The 18937-nt window shown below is 46.4% G+C and overlaps 1 pseudogene; it reads right to left on the bottom strand.

Moving 5' to 3' along the window:
• Positions 1 to 16724: 16724 nt before the first annotated feature.
• Positions 16725 to 18513, bottom strand: LOC149326600 (uncharacterized; annotated as a pseudogene).
• Positions 18514 to 18937: the final 424 nt, after the last annotated feature.

Consider the following 18937-nt stretch of genomic DNA (forward strand, 5'->3'; position numbering starts at 1 on the left):
GACATCATTGGCTTTAACCTCGGAAAATTGTGCAAACTTCCAATACCAGTGATACGTAGGCACATAATTTCTTTAGTTACCCATGACTGTTCCAAGGTTCGATCAGATAAACTCAGCGGGGTAATCAATATTTTATTTCCTGTTTTTTATCACTTAACCTACCATAAAGATCTGCCCATCCCCTATCTTATTTTCATTTATGCTGATGCCGCCTATTTTTGTCACTGCTCATAGTATCGCATATCTCATTAAGATGTCAAGCACCCAGTGCAGATAGTATACCAGCAAAGATACTGAAATGCACCAAGGATATCTGTAGCCAAAGTTTGCCAATATTCTTCACGCAGTTGATTGCTACAGGTTCGGTTCTAGGTGACTAGAAGTTACGTCAAGTCATTCGTTTTCACAGCTGGCAACCGTTTTCATTCTCGTGCCGTCCGATTGAATCGAGATGCGTTGCCTGCAAGCTACTTGACCACGATATACAGTGTATTCAAAAATAGACTTTACTGATTTTGTTTTAAATGCGGACTGCCGTACGCTAATGCCCTTTTATACGTTGGTAATGCGGCCAGGGAGACAAATTGGGGCAATAATTGTCCCCGTAAACTCAGTAATTAACTATAATTCATTATTAAATTGTTATTGGTTCCAGTTAGCGTCCATCTTCATACTGTCACGGCTAGACAGTCGGGACGTCCAGGACACGTTTTACTGGAAAGCGCCAGGCAGCACCGAACCCCCGAGCGGAACATGAAAAAGAAACGACGAAGAAGATGCACTGCCCGCCACCGTGGCTAAGGCTGGCCAGAATAGCGGTTAAGGCAGTTCGGCCTGGAGAAGGCGCCACGAGAATGCCCAGGAATGTGGCTTTGCTCCCTCATCTGGAAAGGGCCGCCCTCGGCACGGCAGATGGATGGATGGATGGATGGATGGATGGATGGATAGGAGCGCCTCCTTTGAAACGGGGTGGTTACAATTGCCACCATGCTCAGCTTTTCTTTCTTTATTATTTTTCGTTCACTGTGTTGGCAATTCTCATTAAGATTCGCCATAATTTTTACCTACCGTTTCCTAAAATTTTAACCTTATGCCACATCTCTGCTTTTCAGTCACCAATCCTCCAATCGCTTTATGCTAACTTCCACTGCAGATTTATTTACATGACCATTGTTATCTTTAAACCCTAGGGCCTCAGAAAGAGTGACTGTGCCTGCATCAACATCCGGATGGATCCCATCACATTTGATTATGAGGTGTTCAATTGTTTCCACGGATCTGCCGCACACTGCACATGTGTCATCTTCTTCATTAAATTTCTTTTTGTAGCTGCGCGTTCAAGACATCCTGACCTAGATTCAAAAAGTAGAGCACTGCCTCTTGAGTTATCATAGAAAAATTCTTTCCTGATCTGCCTTTTCCAGTATCGATATAGTTACACACTGTTTCTGTTCCATTGAATTCATCCAATTTTTAACTTCCGCGTTTTTAACCTGTTGTTCAATGCTCTCTCTTTCTCCGTCCTCATGACCGGCATACTTACTGGTTATTTTTCGAGTTCTTTTCCGCCACTGTGAGTCAACGCTCTTTCTGTATAGATATTTAAATACCTTAGCTGCCCACCTCTTATCGTCCAATTTCCTCAGGCGTTCTTCATAGAGCATATTACTCTTAGCTTCCCGTGCTTCGAACGATGCCCAGCCCATATCCCCTTGCACTGCCTCGTTTGTGGTTTTGCCGTGGGCAAATAGTGCTAATCTTTAAACAGCTCTCTGATTTACGTTTAATCTCGACTGAACTTCTGCCCTTAAGCACAGAACCGCATTGCCGAAAGTAAGTCCCGGCACCATTATTCCTTTCCAAGTACCTCTTAGTACTTCATATTTGTTGTACCCCCATAATGTCCTATGTTTTATTATCCCGGCGTCTCTTCGTCCTTTTGCCCTAAGAGCCTGTTCATGCTTTTCCGTGTATATCTGCCCTTCGTTTAGCCATATCCCGAGGTGTTTGTATTCGGCCACATTGGGTATTTCGTGGCCTTGTATTGTAAGCGCCTGATCAGTTGTATCGTTAAAAATCATTACACCTGATTTATTTGCGCTCAAACTGAATCCTAGAGCGTCTCCTTCGTCTCCACAGCAATTAACCAAAGTTTGTAAATCTTCCTGGCTATCTGCTAACAGTACAATATCGTCCGCATACATGAAACCCGGGAGTCGCTGCTCAACTACATTTCCGCCTAATCCGTACGACAGATTATAACCTAGATTACTTTCTTCTAGCGTTCTTTCCATATTTATCACGGTCGTGTGGACCGCTTGCCGCTTCCCCGGGCACGGGATTTTGGGGCACGAACACCTGCTGTGCATGGAGTGCCTGTGCAGAGGCGCAGTAGTTCTGGTGCATATAGCAGTTATCATCGACGGGCGCGGAATCCACTGTCTTGGCCGTCTTGATCTCGTACGCGAGGAGGAAGAGACTATGAAGCAAATCATCTTATATGCGGATGGCTGGAGCATATGGGCGGTCAGGATGGAGAAAGCCATCACATTTACGCTCTCAATCTTCTGGACATTGGCTACATCCAGTATGAGCAGCACGCGGTCGTTAAGCGTTCCCGATACCGAGGCGTGCGTACTCTGTCCGACGAAGTATTCAAGCAGCAGCGCGTTGTGGTTCGACAGCATGGCGAGGGTGGGATGGAGGTTGATTTGGCCGAATTCGATGACGCGGTTCTGGCCGACCACTATCTCGCCGGTGCGCACGCTGAAGACCTTAGACTTCGGCGCCCGAAGGTAGAGACGCGTGAGCTGCTAGCGGGCGTGGTAAGGTTTCATTCGTGCGACATGCACAACTTCGGACGTGTTTCGTCTAGAGGAACGAACAGTTCCTTGAGGGAGAACTTCATAGTATAACTCGCGGAATTGGCGTAACACTTTATAGGGGCCAAAGTACCGCCGAAGCAGCTTTTCAGAGGCCCTCGTTGATTGATTGCTCGGGGCAGGTAAGTGACATCCCTGTGGCGATGGTTCTAACGGTGAGCGCCTTTTTTTTGTGTATGCCGGATATGCTGCCGAGCAAGGTGGCCGGTGGCCTCGGTTTCGTGAACAAAGCGGTCGGCCCCCAAGACTGTGGAGTTTACACCACCAGGAAGGAGTATTGCGTCGAGCATGGTCATGGCTTCGCGACCGAGGAGGAAGAGAAACGGTGTGAAGTGAGTCATCTCTTGTAGCGCAGTGTTATATGCGAATATAATGTAATGGAGTACTGCATCCCAGTTGCAGTGGTCGCCGTTGACATACAAGGAAATCATGTCGGCGATCGTCGTATTGAGGCGCTCAGTGAGTTCATTAGTTTGCGGGTGATAAGCTGTCGTTCGTCGGTGGCTGGTGCCGCTGAGTCGCATACCTGGGTCAGCGCCGAGGTAAAGACTGTTCTTCTGTCAGTTATAACGGCCGTGGGTGCGCCATGACGAAGCACGATGTTGTGCATGACGATGGTGGCAATTTTCGCAGCTGTTCTACAGGGAAGAGCTTTCGTCTCACAGTATCGACTTAGATAGTCGGTAGCGACCACTACGTGCCGGTTACCCAGCGAACACTCCGGAAAGGAGGGGAGTATATCCACGCCGGCTCAGTAGAAAGGAACTTGTTGTGGATCAATAGGCTGCAATAGGCCGGCCGGTTTAGTCGACGACGTCTTGCGACGTTGACACTCGCGGCAAGTTCGGGCGTAGCGTTTCACAACAAGCGCGAATTTTGGCCTGTAATGCTTTTGCCGTATGCGTGCCAACGTTCGGAAGAAACCAAGGTGACCAGAGGAAGGGTCATCGTGGCACGCCTTTAAGACTTCATCGCGAAATGCATTAGGTATAAGAAGCAGATTGACAGCCTCCGTCGGCCCATAGTTCCTTTGTATAGGATGCCGTCCCGTAAACAGAATGATGACAGGCCGCGTGAAAAGATGCGGGGCGGAGTCTGAACGCTTCCTGCATAGTTCGTACCGTAGTTCAATGTCGTCTCGGCGGTGTTGAGCCAGGGCGGACGCGGAGATAAACCCAAGGAAAAGAGAATCGTCGTCGAGGTCCGCGCTGTTGGTTAGAAGTGGGGCACGAGACAAACAATCTGCATCACTGTGCTTTTGCCCTGATTTCTACACGATGGTGACATCAAATTCATGCAGTTGGAGGCTCCAGCGTGCGAGTTGAAGGATCCTTTAGGTTTGACAACCAACACAGCGAGTGGTGGTCGCTCACCACTCGGAAAGGGCGGCCATACAAGTAGGGTCAAAATTTCGTTACTGCCCCCACAATAGCTAGGCATTCTTTTTCGGTGGTGGAATAGTTCACCTCAGACGTGATAACGTGTGGCTTGTGTAAGGGATTACGAGTTTGGCACCATCCTGCGCTGTACAAGGACCGCATCAAGGCCAATGTTACTCGCGTCTGTGTGGAGTTCTGTGTCAGCTGCCTCATCGATTTGCCCAAGTATGGGTGGACTTTGAAGACGCATGCGTAGCTCTTCGAAGGCATGTTGTTGCTCCCGACCCCAGAAGAACGGTTCGTTATCTTTGGTGAGGCGGGTAAGGGGCTCAGCTATTCGGCAGAAGTTCTTCACAAAACGCTGATAATAGGCACAGATACCCAGAAAACGGCGCACACTTCGCTTTTGAGCAGGAATGGGAAAAGCAGCGGAGGCGGCACTCCTGTCGGGGTCTGGGCTAACGCCCTTGGCGCTCACAATGTGGCCCCTAAACATCAGCTCCTGGAGAGCGAAATGACATTTTTCTGGCTTAAGGGAGAGACCGGCTGAACAGATAACTTCGAAAGCAGCGCATAAGCGGCTGAGGTATTCTTCGAAGGTGTCGGAGAAGATGACATAATGCAGGTACACGAGGCAGGAATGTTCCCGGAGCTGAGCGTATACCGAAGAGGAGCACCCGGAATTCGTAGAAACCATCCGGGGGAATAAATGCGTTCTTCCGGTTACGTTCGTCCAACCCTATTTGCCAATAGCCACCGCGTAAATGGAGAGATGAAAAGTATTTGGCGTGGCGCAGCCGGTCTAGGGAGTCATCAATGCGCAGGAAAGGATAAACGTCTTCCGTAGTTACTTTATTCAAGCGTCGGTAATCAACACAAAACCGTAGGGTCCCATCTTTCTTCGCAACTAGGAGCACAGGCGACGCCTACAGGCTCCTTGAAGGCTGTATCACGTCGTCCTGGAGAATTTCTTGAACTTGCCTTCGAATTGCAACCCGTTCCTTTGAAGATGCCCAGTACGGCGACTGGCGTAATGATCTCTGGCTTTTGTCAACTATAATTCGATGTTTTAATGTCTCATTGTTGTAAGCAGCAGTTGTAGGCAGAAATGTCACGCTTTTCAGTTGGTCGAAACGGTCGTGACGTCACAGTGCGCGAATTTCAAACGGGGCCAATTATACTTTGGCTAGTAACCATGCAACCAATTGAAGCGATCGTATAATGATGCTCCAAGTAAGTGGGACTGAGCTTAGTTAATTGCTTAATTACCCAATTACCCGAATTAACTTTTCTAGTCAGGCCATATAAATAAATAAAACCGAGTAGGAAATTGGTCGAGCTCGGGAAACGAACCCCGGTCTTCGGAGTGCGAGACGAGCATGCTATCCACTCCGCCATGCCAGCTCGATGGTTTGGAATGAACAAAGGCGCGTCTAGCGAATACGGTGTCTTCACTCACTCCCATCCTCCTCCCTTCCCTTCCGGCGAGGTTTAGGTGTCCACCGAGATATGAGAGACAGATACATTCCCTTTCCTCAAAAATCAGTTTACCGACGAGCGGGGCGTAGAACCGAATGGGCGATGGCGCTCTATGGACTCCCTGGCAGCGTTGCAAGACGCTGTCGCGTTCCACTCTTAGAGGCGAAGCTTAACATCTTAACCACACATCAGTGACCGCACTTTAGGTCAAAAAAGTGCCCCCTGAATTTTGACGGGTGTCCACCGAGATATGTGAGACAGTTACTGCATAGTTTCGTTTCCTCAAATAGAATTTTGATTTTCTTCATTACGGGCCCTCTTTGTCTTTCTTCTTTCACTCCCACTTCCTCCCTTCCTCTACGATGCGGTTCAGGTGTCCACCGAGATGACAGAGAATTACTGCGCCAATTCCTTTCCTCAAAAAGCGTTGCGTTCAAAGGGCAAGGCATCACGCCGAACGGGTGGTGGTGTTCCGTGCACTCCCTGCCAGCGCTACAACACGCCGTCGCGTTCCACTCCTAATGGCGAAGCTTAAGCGTCATTAATTAGTAGTTAATTAGTATTCAGGCATTAGTAAGTAATTAACCATTAATTAAATGATTTGTCATTACATAGTAATTAGCATTCAATTGTATGTGACGCCACCAGTGCCACAGAAGCAGTCAAAGTGGTGCGGAAAACGCTTCCGCCTCTGCGCACTTTAGACAGTCAAAGTGCCCCTTGAACTTTTTCATCGGCGTTTGTCTAACTGTGGAGCTGGACGCAAAACAGTCTCGGAAAGAGTCAATGACAGTCTGCAGGTTGCGTTTTCCACTAGGCAGGAGATTCGGGATCACGTCGTGTTTAACCGGAGCATTCTTTGATTCTACTGATGTCGTAGTCCCCGTCAACGCGTACTCTCCGGCGCATTCCCCGATGTCTTCAAAATAAGCAATCGTTGTGTTGGCCGCTAAACGTGGGGGTTCACAACCAAAATTTGTTATTAAAAGCTCGGCTCTCTTATTGTTCAATTCTATAAACCCGCGAGCTACACACACTTCACGACCCAGGAGTAGCGACAAGTTCGCTTCAGCGATGCCATGAGTGCCGGCGCTTTCATCGCACTCCACAGCTACTAACATGCTGGTTCTCGACGGAATCATCATATCATCATTTCAGACCGGCAACTTAGTCCTATGTAGGGGTTTGTCGTCAACAGTGCGGTGTGCGGCAAACGAGACGATCAGCTTCTTAATGTCGATGACAGCCCCATATTGCCAGAGGAGATCCAAACCGAGTATCAGGTCTTTAGAGCACACAGTAAACACAGCAAAGCAGCCGCGGAAAGTGACGCCGCGGATCTGAATTGGCAAGGTGCAGTCGCCGGTCGGCGTCACAACATAGCCACCGGCTGTGCGGATCTGCGGCCCAATCCAAGGTGTCAAAACGTTTCTGAGGGTCGTGGCTAGCCGGCTGCTTATGACAGAAAAATTAGCGCTGGCATCTACCTGTGCGGTTATTTCACAGTTATCGGCGGGTACTGGTATTTCAGTAGAAGCCAATCGCTGGCTGTTCGTCGGTGGACTCGTCGGGTCAGGTGGTGGTCGGTCTCGTCGTCGCTGCAAGTCGTCGAGTGGAGGCTCTTGTCTGTTTCCAGCTGCGGTGGCCCTACCCCCGGAGGATGCCGTCTTCAGTTTTCCCGCCGTGGGGACGTGCCTCTGAATTCGCCAGAGGTCGACGGGCGGCTGGGAGAAGAGAACCTCCTTGGCGATGGGGATCGAGACTGACGTCGCGGCACGGTCACAGTCTGCAAGTTGGATGACAGGTACTGCTCAAGCTCCTGGGGCCGCTCGCCGTCTCGTGATCGAGGAGCGTCTGAAGCAAAACCCCTTAAACCCATTCGACGGTAGGGGCAGTGGCGCAGGATGTGGCCGGGCTTTCCGCCGTGGTAGCAGAGTGGCCGGTTTCTCGGCGTTTGCATACTTCCCCTTTACGCATGGCGGGCAAGAATTTCTGTGGCACGATGTTGGGCACAGCTGGACATGAGTACTGCACAGCCGGTACAGGTGAAAAAGCTTGTACCACTGCCGCAGGCCGTCGAATTGCCTCGTTTTAGGTCACGATGTAGGGCTGCGGCTCCGCAATAACTGGTGCTGGCTGCACCACTTTACGGATTTTATTCTTGCACCACGTCTGACAGTGCAGCGACGCTGGCCTGTGGGGCTTCGAAACGCAATTTCGTGAGTTCTTCGCGAACAATGCTCCTAACTAGCTCTAGAAAATTCTCAGCGGGCAGCGTCGTACGTGTGCAGATTTGAGCGGCTGCCAGAGTAGCCTGCCGGCCGTACTGCGCGCCACGTTCCTGCAAGGAGCGCTCCATGCTCATTGCCTCCCTTGTAAAAGCGGCCACTGCCCTTGGAGGGTCGCGGACGAGTCCAGAAAACAGCTGTTCCTTAACAATCCGCATTAGGCGCCGCACTTTCTTGGCCTTGGCCATAGCAGGGCCGGCTCAATTGAAGAGGCGCATCATCCTCAACGAAGATGGTGACGCTCTCATTTAGCTGCTGCGTCCTCGAGCGCCGAGCGACTTCAGCCTTCTGTTTTCTTTCCCTGATGCTGAATGTAGCCAGCAACTCGCGATGGGAAGCCTCCCAGGTGGAAAAAGTGGTCTCGTGGTTCTCCAACCAAACCTTGGTCGAGTCCTCTACGGCGACGTAGACGTTCCACAACTCGCGCTCACCGTCCCACTGGTTAAAGGCTGCCACACGGTCGAAACTGGCCGCCCAATCTCAACGTCCTCGAACCTGTCACCGTAGAACGTCGGCGGTGACCGGGGCGCGTAGAATACGAACGGAGCGTGAGCTCCAAAACGTTGAGTTGTCTGGCTATCAGTGGTTGATGTCATCGCCTTTGACGGTTTTGTCAGGCCGCTGAATTCCTGCTGTAGGCTGGCTGGCGAATAAGGCTGGTCCTCCAACCGAAACGTAGTGAATTCAATTCTGTTATATTTTTTAATTTCTGGTGAATAGCCGATATTTATCTATCAGCTGCCAAAAACACGTTTGATATATATGCACACACGCACACGCACGCACACACACACACACACGCACACACGCGCGCACGCACGCGCACGCACGCGCACGTACACACACACACACACACACACCCACACACACACACACACACACGCACACGCACACGCACACTTTTGCATATAAAAGGCATATAAAATGCATTTTGAGGGTGACATATAATTAGGTAAGTCAATATATATAAGAAACAAAAGTGGACCTAGAATGCATCCTTGAGGTACACCTATATTAGTAATTTGAGGCTTAGAAAAAATGCTCGAGATGCATACTGTTTGACTTCTATCACGTAAGTAGCTTTTTAGCAGGTTAAGCAGTGGTCCACACATACCTATTGATTCATAGTTTGGCAAAGAGAATGCTGTGAATTATTGTGTCAAAAGCTTTTGTTAAATCAATAAAAATTGATGCAGCGTGAAGCCCTTCATCCATTGCATTCTTTCGTTGGTCATTAAGTGTAATGAGGGCAAGATCTGTCGAGAAACTTTCTCGGAATCCGTACTGATGAGGGGAGAGAACGTTAAACTTATTGCCCAGTTGAAAAATACACCAAGATGGCTTGGTGTGTTCTGGTGTTTCCTAGTGTGAACACCAGCTTCTGTAGTGTGTTCTGATGTTAACACCAGACCGGGCTGGTGTGTTGTAGTCTGCACACCAGATCGTTTTGGTGTGTTGTAACGTGCACACCAGCCCGGTTTGGTGTGTCGTAGTGTGCACACCAGACTGGGTTGGTGTGTTGTAGTGTGCACACCAGACTGGGTTATTGTGTTGCAGCGTGTACGCCAGACTGGGCTGGTGTGTTGCAGTGTGCACACCAGACTGGGTTGGTGTGCTGCAGCGGGCACACCACAACGGGTTGGCGTGTTGTAGCGTGCACACGAGAAAGCGTTGGTGTGTTGTAGCATGCACACCACACTTTATTGGTGTATTTTGGTACCCACAGCGTGCAGTGTTAGTGTGCTGTAGTGCATACACCAGACTGCATGGGTTGTGGTGTGCACACTGTTTTGGTCGTCAATTGCACTTAAGAGTGGATTGGTTTATTTTTGCATGCAAAACACTTTGAATAGGCATTAAGGTTTGGACACCAATCAACCACATTCTGGCTGAAACACACAGGAAGTTAGTGCGGTGTTGTAAACGTATACAACTACACTACAGTACCTAATTTAGTTTACTTCAGTTTGGGGGCATACACAGCAAAGACGAATATTGGTAGAGTGCATCCATCCTAATCTGGACTTCTTGTCTAACGCGCGTCGCACTGATCACAAAGTGCAGTATAGAACTATACCAACCATTTTTCAGGTAAAGCGAAGGGCAGAAGTGTTTCATGCTTAAGCATGCCCTAACTTTGCTTCACTGGATGTTATGTGCTGATGCAAATGATTCAACATACCAATTCAAGCAGAACGTATGCAGCAGAAGGTCACCCTTCTAGATCTAATCGCCTCTGTGGAACAATGTTGAGTAGAATGATAATTAAGGTAACCTCCTAACATGTTTTCATAAGCATATGAGAAAATTATATATCAAACATCATAATTCTTTATTTACACTAAAAATGAAGCGCTCTTTTAACAAACCTCAGATAACAAACTAACAATCTCACATAACAAACCAAAACAAGTACATTTGAACCTTAGGCCAAATATGGCATATGAAAAATGCGATTACAAGCCACATTCAACTTCAGTAATTACAAACATGACTACACACTGGACATTAGACAGAATGCTTCTTCTATATACAAGACCTATAACTGTGCAACACAGAGATGCAGAGGTGTTTTCACAATAATCGAGAACAGCACAAGGAAATAAACTTCAAATGACATATGAAGCAAAAGGTGCACACCTTCCATATAACTGAGGCAAATATTCGCACAGAATGGTGACTGCAGTACGGAGAGCAAGAAGACAGCGAAAATTGCTTCTAACCGAAACTCTTTTTGTCCTGACGTGCACAAGCAAAGAACTGAATGACTCCGCGGCGGCGTAGCAACAGGCGAACTCTGCGGTCGGACAGAATGCCTGCCGCTCTTGGCCATGCTGAATTTAAAGCTGATAGCGAACTTTCGAGATAAAGCGTGCAAAGTTACTAGAACATTCTGGAATAACGTAGAAGCGGCTCTGCCTGGATGCGATCAATCAAGATAAATCTGCTCGCGTCTTGCATCACAGCCAAAGCAATAAAGCGGCGCACCGGCAACACTGAAGAATAAACAAACACAACAAAGGTTAACAGAATTTCTCCCCTTTCAAAGAAGCATCGACCCAATGCTTTAAAGCATAAGACTACAAACAAATAAAATGAACTGTGCAAAAAAAAAGTGTGGGAACAGTGTCCTTTAGCATGCATAATAGGGCTCTAGACGGACAACATAGAAAACTTCTGGTTATAAGCAGCGTCGCAGGGATTGGCTATAAGCCAATTTAAATTTGTCCCTGGCATCTGTTCCTAATCCCTTTCATACAGATTGGGCACTTCCACAATATATGATGGGTCGCTCTGTGCCACAAGCACACAAGGTGAAATAACTTTCTGCTCACAAATTAGGCACAACCCAACATCAGTCGGAGGGTGTTCGGCAGTAAACATGAAAGGCATAAAGCTTTCCTCGGTAATTAGTTCTTGGCAGAGTAAGAAGATACTGTTTTCCACTAAAAAAATTTTGATCACTCGCAAGAACTTGCCATCGTCTGTTAGAATATATTCAGAGCACCTTTTCTCGGTCCTGTTGTAATTGGCACTATGTACAGTGAACCCTTTAATACGTGCTCTGAGGTGTTCACTCATACTGGGCACAGCACCAATGGCCTGGCTGATCAAATCCAGAATATGGCATTCAAGACTGCCAGGCTGCAATGACGAACCTAATACTCCTAACTGGAGCTTATTGCCTTGCTTCCCCGAGATCAGCTTTTGCTGCTTGTTCAGGTAGGGTGGCAGTAGTACCAGACGCTTCAGGGACTTCTGCACCTTTCGCATGATGAAGCGCTCTGCTATTTGATGTGGAACACCTTTCGCTGCAGAAACCAGCTTCAGAATGTCACCATTCCCTCCTTCAAATGGGAAGGTAGAGGTTGCCCACAGTGGCCTGTCATGCGCACAGATTTTGCAAGGTGCACAAGTTGGTGCACATTGAATGTCAATAAGTACTTTCTTCTGGGCGAGTTGGTTCATAATTTCCAAAGGTAAAAACTTGCGCAAACAGTAGAAGAAGAAGGAGACGGTACAACAGGACAGAGCGCAAACTTCCAACTGGTTTATTTAGGAAACTGTACCTACATATATAGACAGGTGAAATCATATCAGAGTGAACAAACGTAAACACGTGTGCACACAACCAGCGAAGATCCACTACCAAGCAGGGCAAAGCTAATAAAATCTCATCATGTTATCACTGAGGCCAAAAGATGCTAGCTGTAAGAAGGCTGAATGAAGTATGCAGGGTAATACCAGCAACGCAGACAGATACACACACATACACATGCACGACTGCGCGCGCGCAAACAACACATGCACATACACACACACACACACAAATAGACAAGCACACGTAACCTTGTAACAACACATATCTTTGGCAAAGCCAAGTCAGACCTAAAAACAAAGTAAAACAGGCAGTCACAAACTAAAACCGATAAAACAGCCAAAAGGCTAAACCTGAGTGAATAAAATCAATTTTCTAGGCAAAAGCCGAGTCACTCATAAAAAACCAACAACAAAAAAAAAACCAACAACAAAAAAAAAACCAACAACAAAAACAAGACGTATAGATTTCTAAGCAAAAGCCGCGTCAGTTATAAAAATCAACAACAGACAAGAAGGTATGTAACAGCAAGTAGCCCAACAAATCACACATGTCCTAAAAAGGCTATCTCCTTATCAAGGAGTGTTAAAGAGGTGGAACTAATACATTTTTCACCGTTTTTCGTTATTAAAAAGGCCTCAGTGATCTCTCTCTGCATTTTGGTTTTGCTATGTGCGAGAATTATAGTGCCCTCATACACAGGTTTGCATTTATGGCAGACAATATGGTCATACAGGTTGCCAGTTTTGTAACTTTCCACATTCCTCTTGTGTTCAATGATGCGGTCATTCACGCATCTACCCGTCTGTCCAATATATATGCACCCACAAGTGAGAGGCAGGCTGTACACAACATTGGTGGAACATTCGACGAACCTAGTGCCATGCTTCTTTTCACATCGCTTGAAAAAGCAGGGTACCCCGCCAACGCAATCCACAGTGTAACAGCAGGTATACTACATAAAGCACGAAGGAATGACAGTAAGGAAGCCTCGACAGTGCCTCGGCCAAGACAGCAGATTCAAGTCATCCCTTATCTGCACAAAATTTCCCATAACCTGAAGAAGATTGGAAACAGGAATGATGTGACTGTACTTTTTTCCGCGCCTACTAAGCTGTCATGCGTATGTACCGTTCTGGCCAAAAAACCTCAGCGATGTGAAAAGAAGCATGGCACTAGGTTCGTCGAATGTTCCACCAATGTTGTGTACAGCCTGCCTCTCACTTGTGGGTGCATATATATTGGACAGACGGGTAGATGCGTGAATGACCGCATCATTGAACACAAGAGGAATGTGGAAAGTTACAAAACTGGCAACCTGTATGAACATATTGTCTGCCATAAATGCAAACCTGTGTATGAGGGCACTATAATTCTCGCACGTAGCAAAACCAAAATGCAGAGAGAGATCACTGAGGCCTTTTTAATAACGAAAAACGGTGAAAAATGTATTAGTTCCACCTCTTTAACACTCCTTGATAAGGAGATAGCCTTTTTAGGACATGTGTGATTTGTTGGGCTACTTGCTGTTACATACCTTCTTGTCTGTTGTTGATTTTTATAACTGACGCGGCTTTTGCTTAGAAATCTATACGTCTTGTTTTTGTTGTTGGTTTTTTTTTTGTTGTTGGTTTTTTATGAGTGACGCGGCTTTTGCCTAGAAAATTGATTTTATTCACTCAGGTTTAGCCTTTTGGCTGTTTTATCGGTTTTAGTTTGTGACTGCCTGTTTTACTTTGTTTTTAGCTCTGACTTGGCTTTGCCAAAGATATGTGTTGTTACAAGGTTACGTGTGCTTGTCTATTTGTGTGTGTGTGTGTGTGTGTGTGTATGTGCATGTGTTGTTTGCGCGCGCGCAGTCGTGCATGTGTATGTGTGTGTATCTGTCTGCGTTGCTGGTATTACCCTGCATACTTCATTCAGCCTTCTTACAGCTAGCATCTTTTGGCCTCAGTGATAACATGATGAGATTTTATTAGCTTTGCCCTGCTTGGTAGTGGATCTTCGCTGGTTGTGTGCACACGTGTTTACGCTTGATCACTCTGATATGATTTCACCTGTCTATATATGTAGGTACAGTTTCCTAAATAAACCAGTTGGAAGTTTGCGCTCTGTCCTGTTGTACCGTCTCCTTCTTCTTCTACTGTTTGCGCAAGTTTTTACCTTTGGAAATTGAATGTCAGGGTGTGTTGACCATAGAGAACTGGCATCTGCTCAACAAACTGCACAAGAAGCCTTTTGGCACAAAAAATATATGTCTCTTCAACACTTGCTTGTAAGAGTAAAAATAAACTCTGTGCAAGAAGGCAGAAATGTGTGAAATATCTCTGCGGGAGTATATTGAAGAGGCAAGATGCACTGTAATAAAGAAGCCAATATCTCCATTCTGTAGGCTTCCAAAACGAGCGCTCAGTTACTGGCCTTGGCAGCCTGGTGAGAGAAATGGGCGGCCGAATTTTCCACAGGCGGTTATTTAACTCTCTAACACAATTCCCAATGTGCCAGGCACTTCCTGGTGCACACAGTCAAAGTTCCATAAGCTGCGATGTGACACCTTCGAGTACAAAGTGCATGTAGTCCGGTGGAAAGCCCCACACCAGGTCCAATGTGCTAAGGGCTGCGACGGCTGACAAGCCCTTTAAGCCGTCCACAGGACGGTCTCACTTGGCTGCAAGTTTCATTGCACTGTACACCGTGCCATGGCATCTCTCCACCATATCGCAGCCCTCTATCATATACTTGAGAGCGCCTGAAAAAAGAAATGACAGATAATTTGTTATAGTACTATGCATAATAAACAAAGAAATACATGCTAAAGAACAGACAGGAGGGAACGACATGGACATGTATGTGATGGTTATGAAATGCTACAATAATTTAAACTACATGCAACGGTACCATATTTACCTTTAATCAATGCACAAGCCCATTTTACAAAATCAGGCTTTTCATGTTACACTCAGCATATGTACAAGGTCAATAGGTCAACATGTGGAGCTTGCATACCCTATTTTTCACTGCAGAACCCAACTTCCAAGAGGTAGAACTAGGATATGAGAGATGCTAATGAAAAGCTCTGGATTATTATGATCACCACGGAATCTGACCGGCATAGTCAATCTTTCTGACCTTTTATGTGCACAGCTTATGCAGGAAGAGGTACACAAGTTTACAAGAGTGCTTGTGTAAGATAGAACTTCCAAGTGACAATTTTTTTTCATTCTGAATCCATACATGTGCACCGCAGGTGACAACTGTGATTCCAGTCTTCACACCTCTGACGTCTTGGATCATCAGACAATAAAAATATCACAACAGTTTAAACAGACAGCACAGACATTTTGCCCACATAATTAACAGCACCCAATCTCCTCGTAGCTAGAAAAAAGTGCCCTGTGCATATCTGCACATATTTCTCACGCTAAACACAAAGCTAAATGTGACTACTCACCAACGTGCAAAATGTCCTTCCTTTATTATGCCTGCTAGAAAGTAAACTAAGCATCCCACAACAACCTTTTGTTTCAGAATACTTATGAGGAGTTTAGGAAGACCCGTGATCCCTAAGGTCGAAAACTGCTATACCCTGGCAGTTGTCAGGCTCCGTCTCTGGAATATGTGGACAGAAAAATTCTTTAAAAGACTAAGCACCAGAGTTACAGCTGTCACAATCAAGCAACTTCGCCATCCTTTTCTCTGCCATACCATCTTCAAGTCTCTCTCTCCCCCATATGGGTGATAATTCTTCACAAGTGAAACTTCATTCACTGCTTTTATGGGGAAGCACAGATTTTGACGTCATCATCATGGCCCTGCATCACCAAGTTGCTACAACACCAAGTTGTTATTGCATTAGAACACAACCTGGTTCAAACTGATCTGAACCAGTATTTTTATACCGGTAACAGTTGATACCAACCCCATGGGATACCAGTAAATAGTCAAACTTGATAAGGGTATATGCTTGGTCTTGTTGGTTCATATTTGAAAGGTAAAAACGTAGCGCAAAGAGACAAGAACACAGAAAGACAGACAACACACGGTGCTAGAACACATAGCGCCGTGCGTTGTCTGTCTTCTGTGTTCTTGTCTCTTTGCGCTACGTTTTTACCTAGTCAAACTTGCTGCATGTGAATGCATTTAAGCAACAAAATTATAGAGCTGTAAAGTGTGCAGAAAGCAGATGAGGCAAAGCTTGTAATATGACTGAAACAATTCTTACCATCAACAAGCGTTCCTTTTTGAAGGCACCAAGAACAGCCATAGTATCCGTTGTACTGCTTAGCATTCAGCAGTGAAGCGCGAGCTGGCGAGTCAACACAAAAGCACAACACATTCACTGTTGACTGCACAAATTTGCTAGCAAATGAGCATGTGAAGCTGCCCATAGTGTGGAATTTCTCGAGAAATGTCTTCAAGTAGAGGCGAGTAGGTGGGTGACCTTTGGCAAACCAAATGGCGCCGATGAGGATGTTCTTCCAACGGTAGGGAAGAGGGAGCTCATTAAGCGCTACTTGAATTGGCCAGACTGACCCTTTGCTCGACTTAAATACTGGCGATCCATCGCTGTTTGCGGTAACAGTCAGGTCACTCCAATTCATGTTCCTTTCACGGCGGACATTTCTGTATAGTTGGCCATCTGTGAGATCCTTATAAGCTCCCTGATGAGATTCAGCTGTCAGTTTCTGGAGGTTTGCGCCAACTATATCCCCAAACTTCTTTAAGAGACACTATAGCTGACGCTTGAGGTCGACAGTTATGAAAAAGCTTCCTTTTTTCACCAGCTGTGCCATAGTCGTCGTGGCTGTACAAGTAGTGCAGTGCTGGAAATCTTGGCCGCAGCTTGATGTCAGGCACTGACACGTTGGGCAGTATGTATGGACTTCCACCATTCTTGATTTGTCTAAATCCCATAACTTCCAGGCCGCCGCGGTGGCTCAGCGGTTATGGTGCTCGGCTGTTGACCTGAAAGACGCGGGTTCGATCCCGGCCGCGGCGGCTGGAATTTCTTTGGAGGAGAAATTCTAGAGACCCGTGTACTGTGCGATGTCAGTGCACGTTAAAGAACCCCAGGTGGTCGAAATTCTCGGAGCCCTTCACTACGACGTCTCTCATAGCCTCAGTCGCTTTGGGACGTTAAACCCCATAAACCATAAACCATAACCAACCATAACTTCCTGAAGCCATATTTTGTCGATGGGAAGATGCTCTGGCCAAGCAACGCATTCAACAGCTTCAACAAGCTGTCCACTTGTGTCCAAGGAAGGCCAGCAGCAACAACAAATGTTAATAAAAGCAGCATCGCCTGCAGGTGGGTAGTATTCTGGTGTGGAAGTCTCGACTCAGAGTTCACTCTTATAAATTCCGACAAGTCTTCGTCGGGGTCCTCTAGCACTTGGTTGTCAAGTCCATCGGTGTCCTCATCAAGCCTTGGCAATTGTGCATCAGAAAGGCTGTCATCAAGATGCTGGCTTGAAGGCTCATCATCCAAATTGGGATGACTTGTAGAGGCGTTGTCATGCACCTCATCTTCAGTTTGCTACAAAAAACATCGGAAAGGCTTCATCAGCAACACAAGAAAAAACATCAGTATTCAAGTGAATGACTGCAACCTGTTAATGTATACCCCGAGTGGGTATCATTCTGCATGAACATCATTCCGATACCCTCCACATTTTAATATTTTCATCACACTCTGTATGTATTTTCTTTATAATGACCCATAAGAGATTATTATACGTGGACCATCATGTGACATCGACCTACAATCACTAAATAATTTATAATCGAATTTCGTATCTCACCTGTTTCAGCTTCAACAGCCAAGTAATGGCTACGACGTGAAAGGTCAATATAAGTCATATGAGACACAAATAAAAAGTACAACATAATCACTGCTTCGTAATTTTAATTCACTGCGATGTTAAAGTCAGCTTGCCGCAAGAGCTCGAATGGCAGTGGGTTTGGTGCATGGTTCATGGGCGTTGTGGTGTCCTAAAGCGACCCCTGCTACGAGGGATGCCATAGTGGAGGGCTCCAGATAATTTCACTCACCTGGGGTTCTTGAATGTGTACTGACATCGCGCAACACATGAGACTCTAGCATTTCACCTCCACTAAAATGTGATCATAGTGGCTGGGACTCAACCCCCGCTTTTTAGGTCAACAGTCGGGAACCCTAAACGCTGAGCCACCACAGCAGCAGAATCACAATCAACGAAGCAGCAGTGATTATACTGCAGCTGTCTTCATGCCTCATGTGACCTATACTGAACTGACATCGTAGCCATCGCATTGCTTTTGGAACAGAAGCCGAATCAGGTGAGAGATGAAATTTGATAATTAATTATTTGGCAGCTGTAGCCAAATACCTCATGGTCTTCCATGTATAGTAATGTCTAATGCACCGTTCCAAACAAGAATACATAGGCAACCAAAATTTGGTCTCTATACTCCTTTAAATGTTATATGGGAAAGTGTCAAGAAGTAGGACCAAGAGTGAAAGTGCGGCAAGTCGCCTTACAGTTTAGCATTGCCAGGTTCGTTGAGTATGATTTCACAACAGCCACACAAGGCAGACAACAACAAGAGACGCTAATATTTTTTTTTTAAATAGAGTTGCTCAACAGCGGTATCAGCCCATGCATAGAACAAGCATTTGCACAACTCAGTGGGCTGGAAACTTAGGCAAATAAAAAAATACATTTTCTCATAATACCGTATTTGCATGGTTCAAAGGCAGCTAACATTAAACTATAAAAAAGGGCACACAAGAAACCAAACATGCATTTTCGGGCTCAGCTGACAAGC

This window comes from Amblyomma mixtum, chromosome 10 (genome assembly GCF_055824585.1).
Source record: "Amblyomma mixtum isolate Tamu chromosome 10, ASM5582458v1, whole genome shotgun sequence".
Lineage (NCBI taxonomy): Eukaryota > Metazoa > Arthropoda > Arachnida > Ixodida > Ixodidae > Amblyomma > Amblyomma mixtum.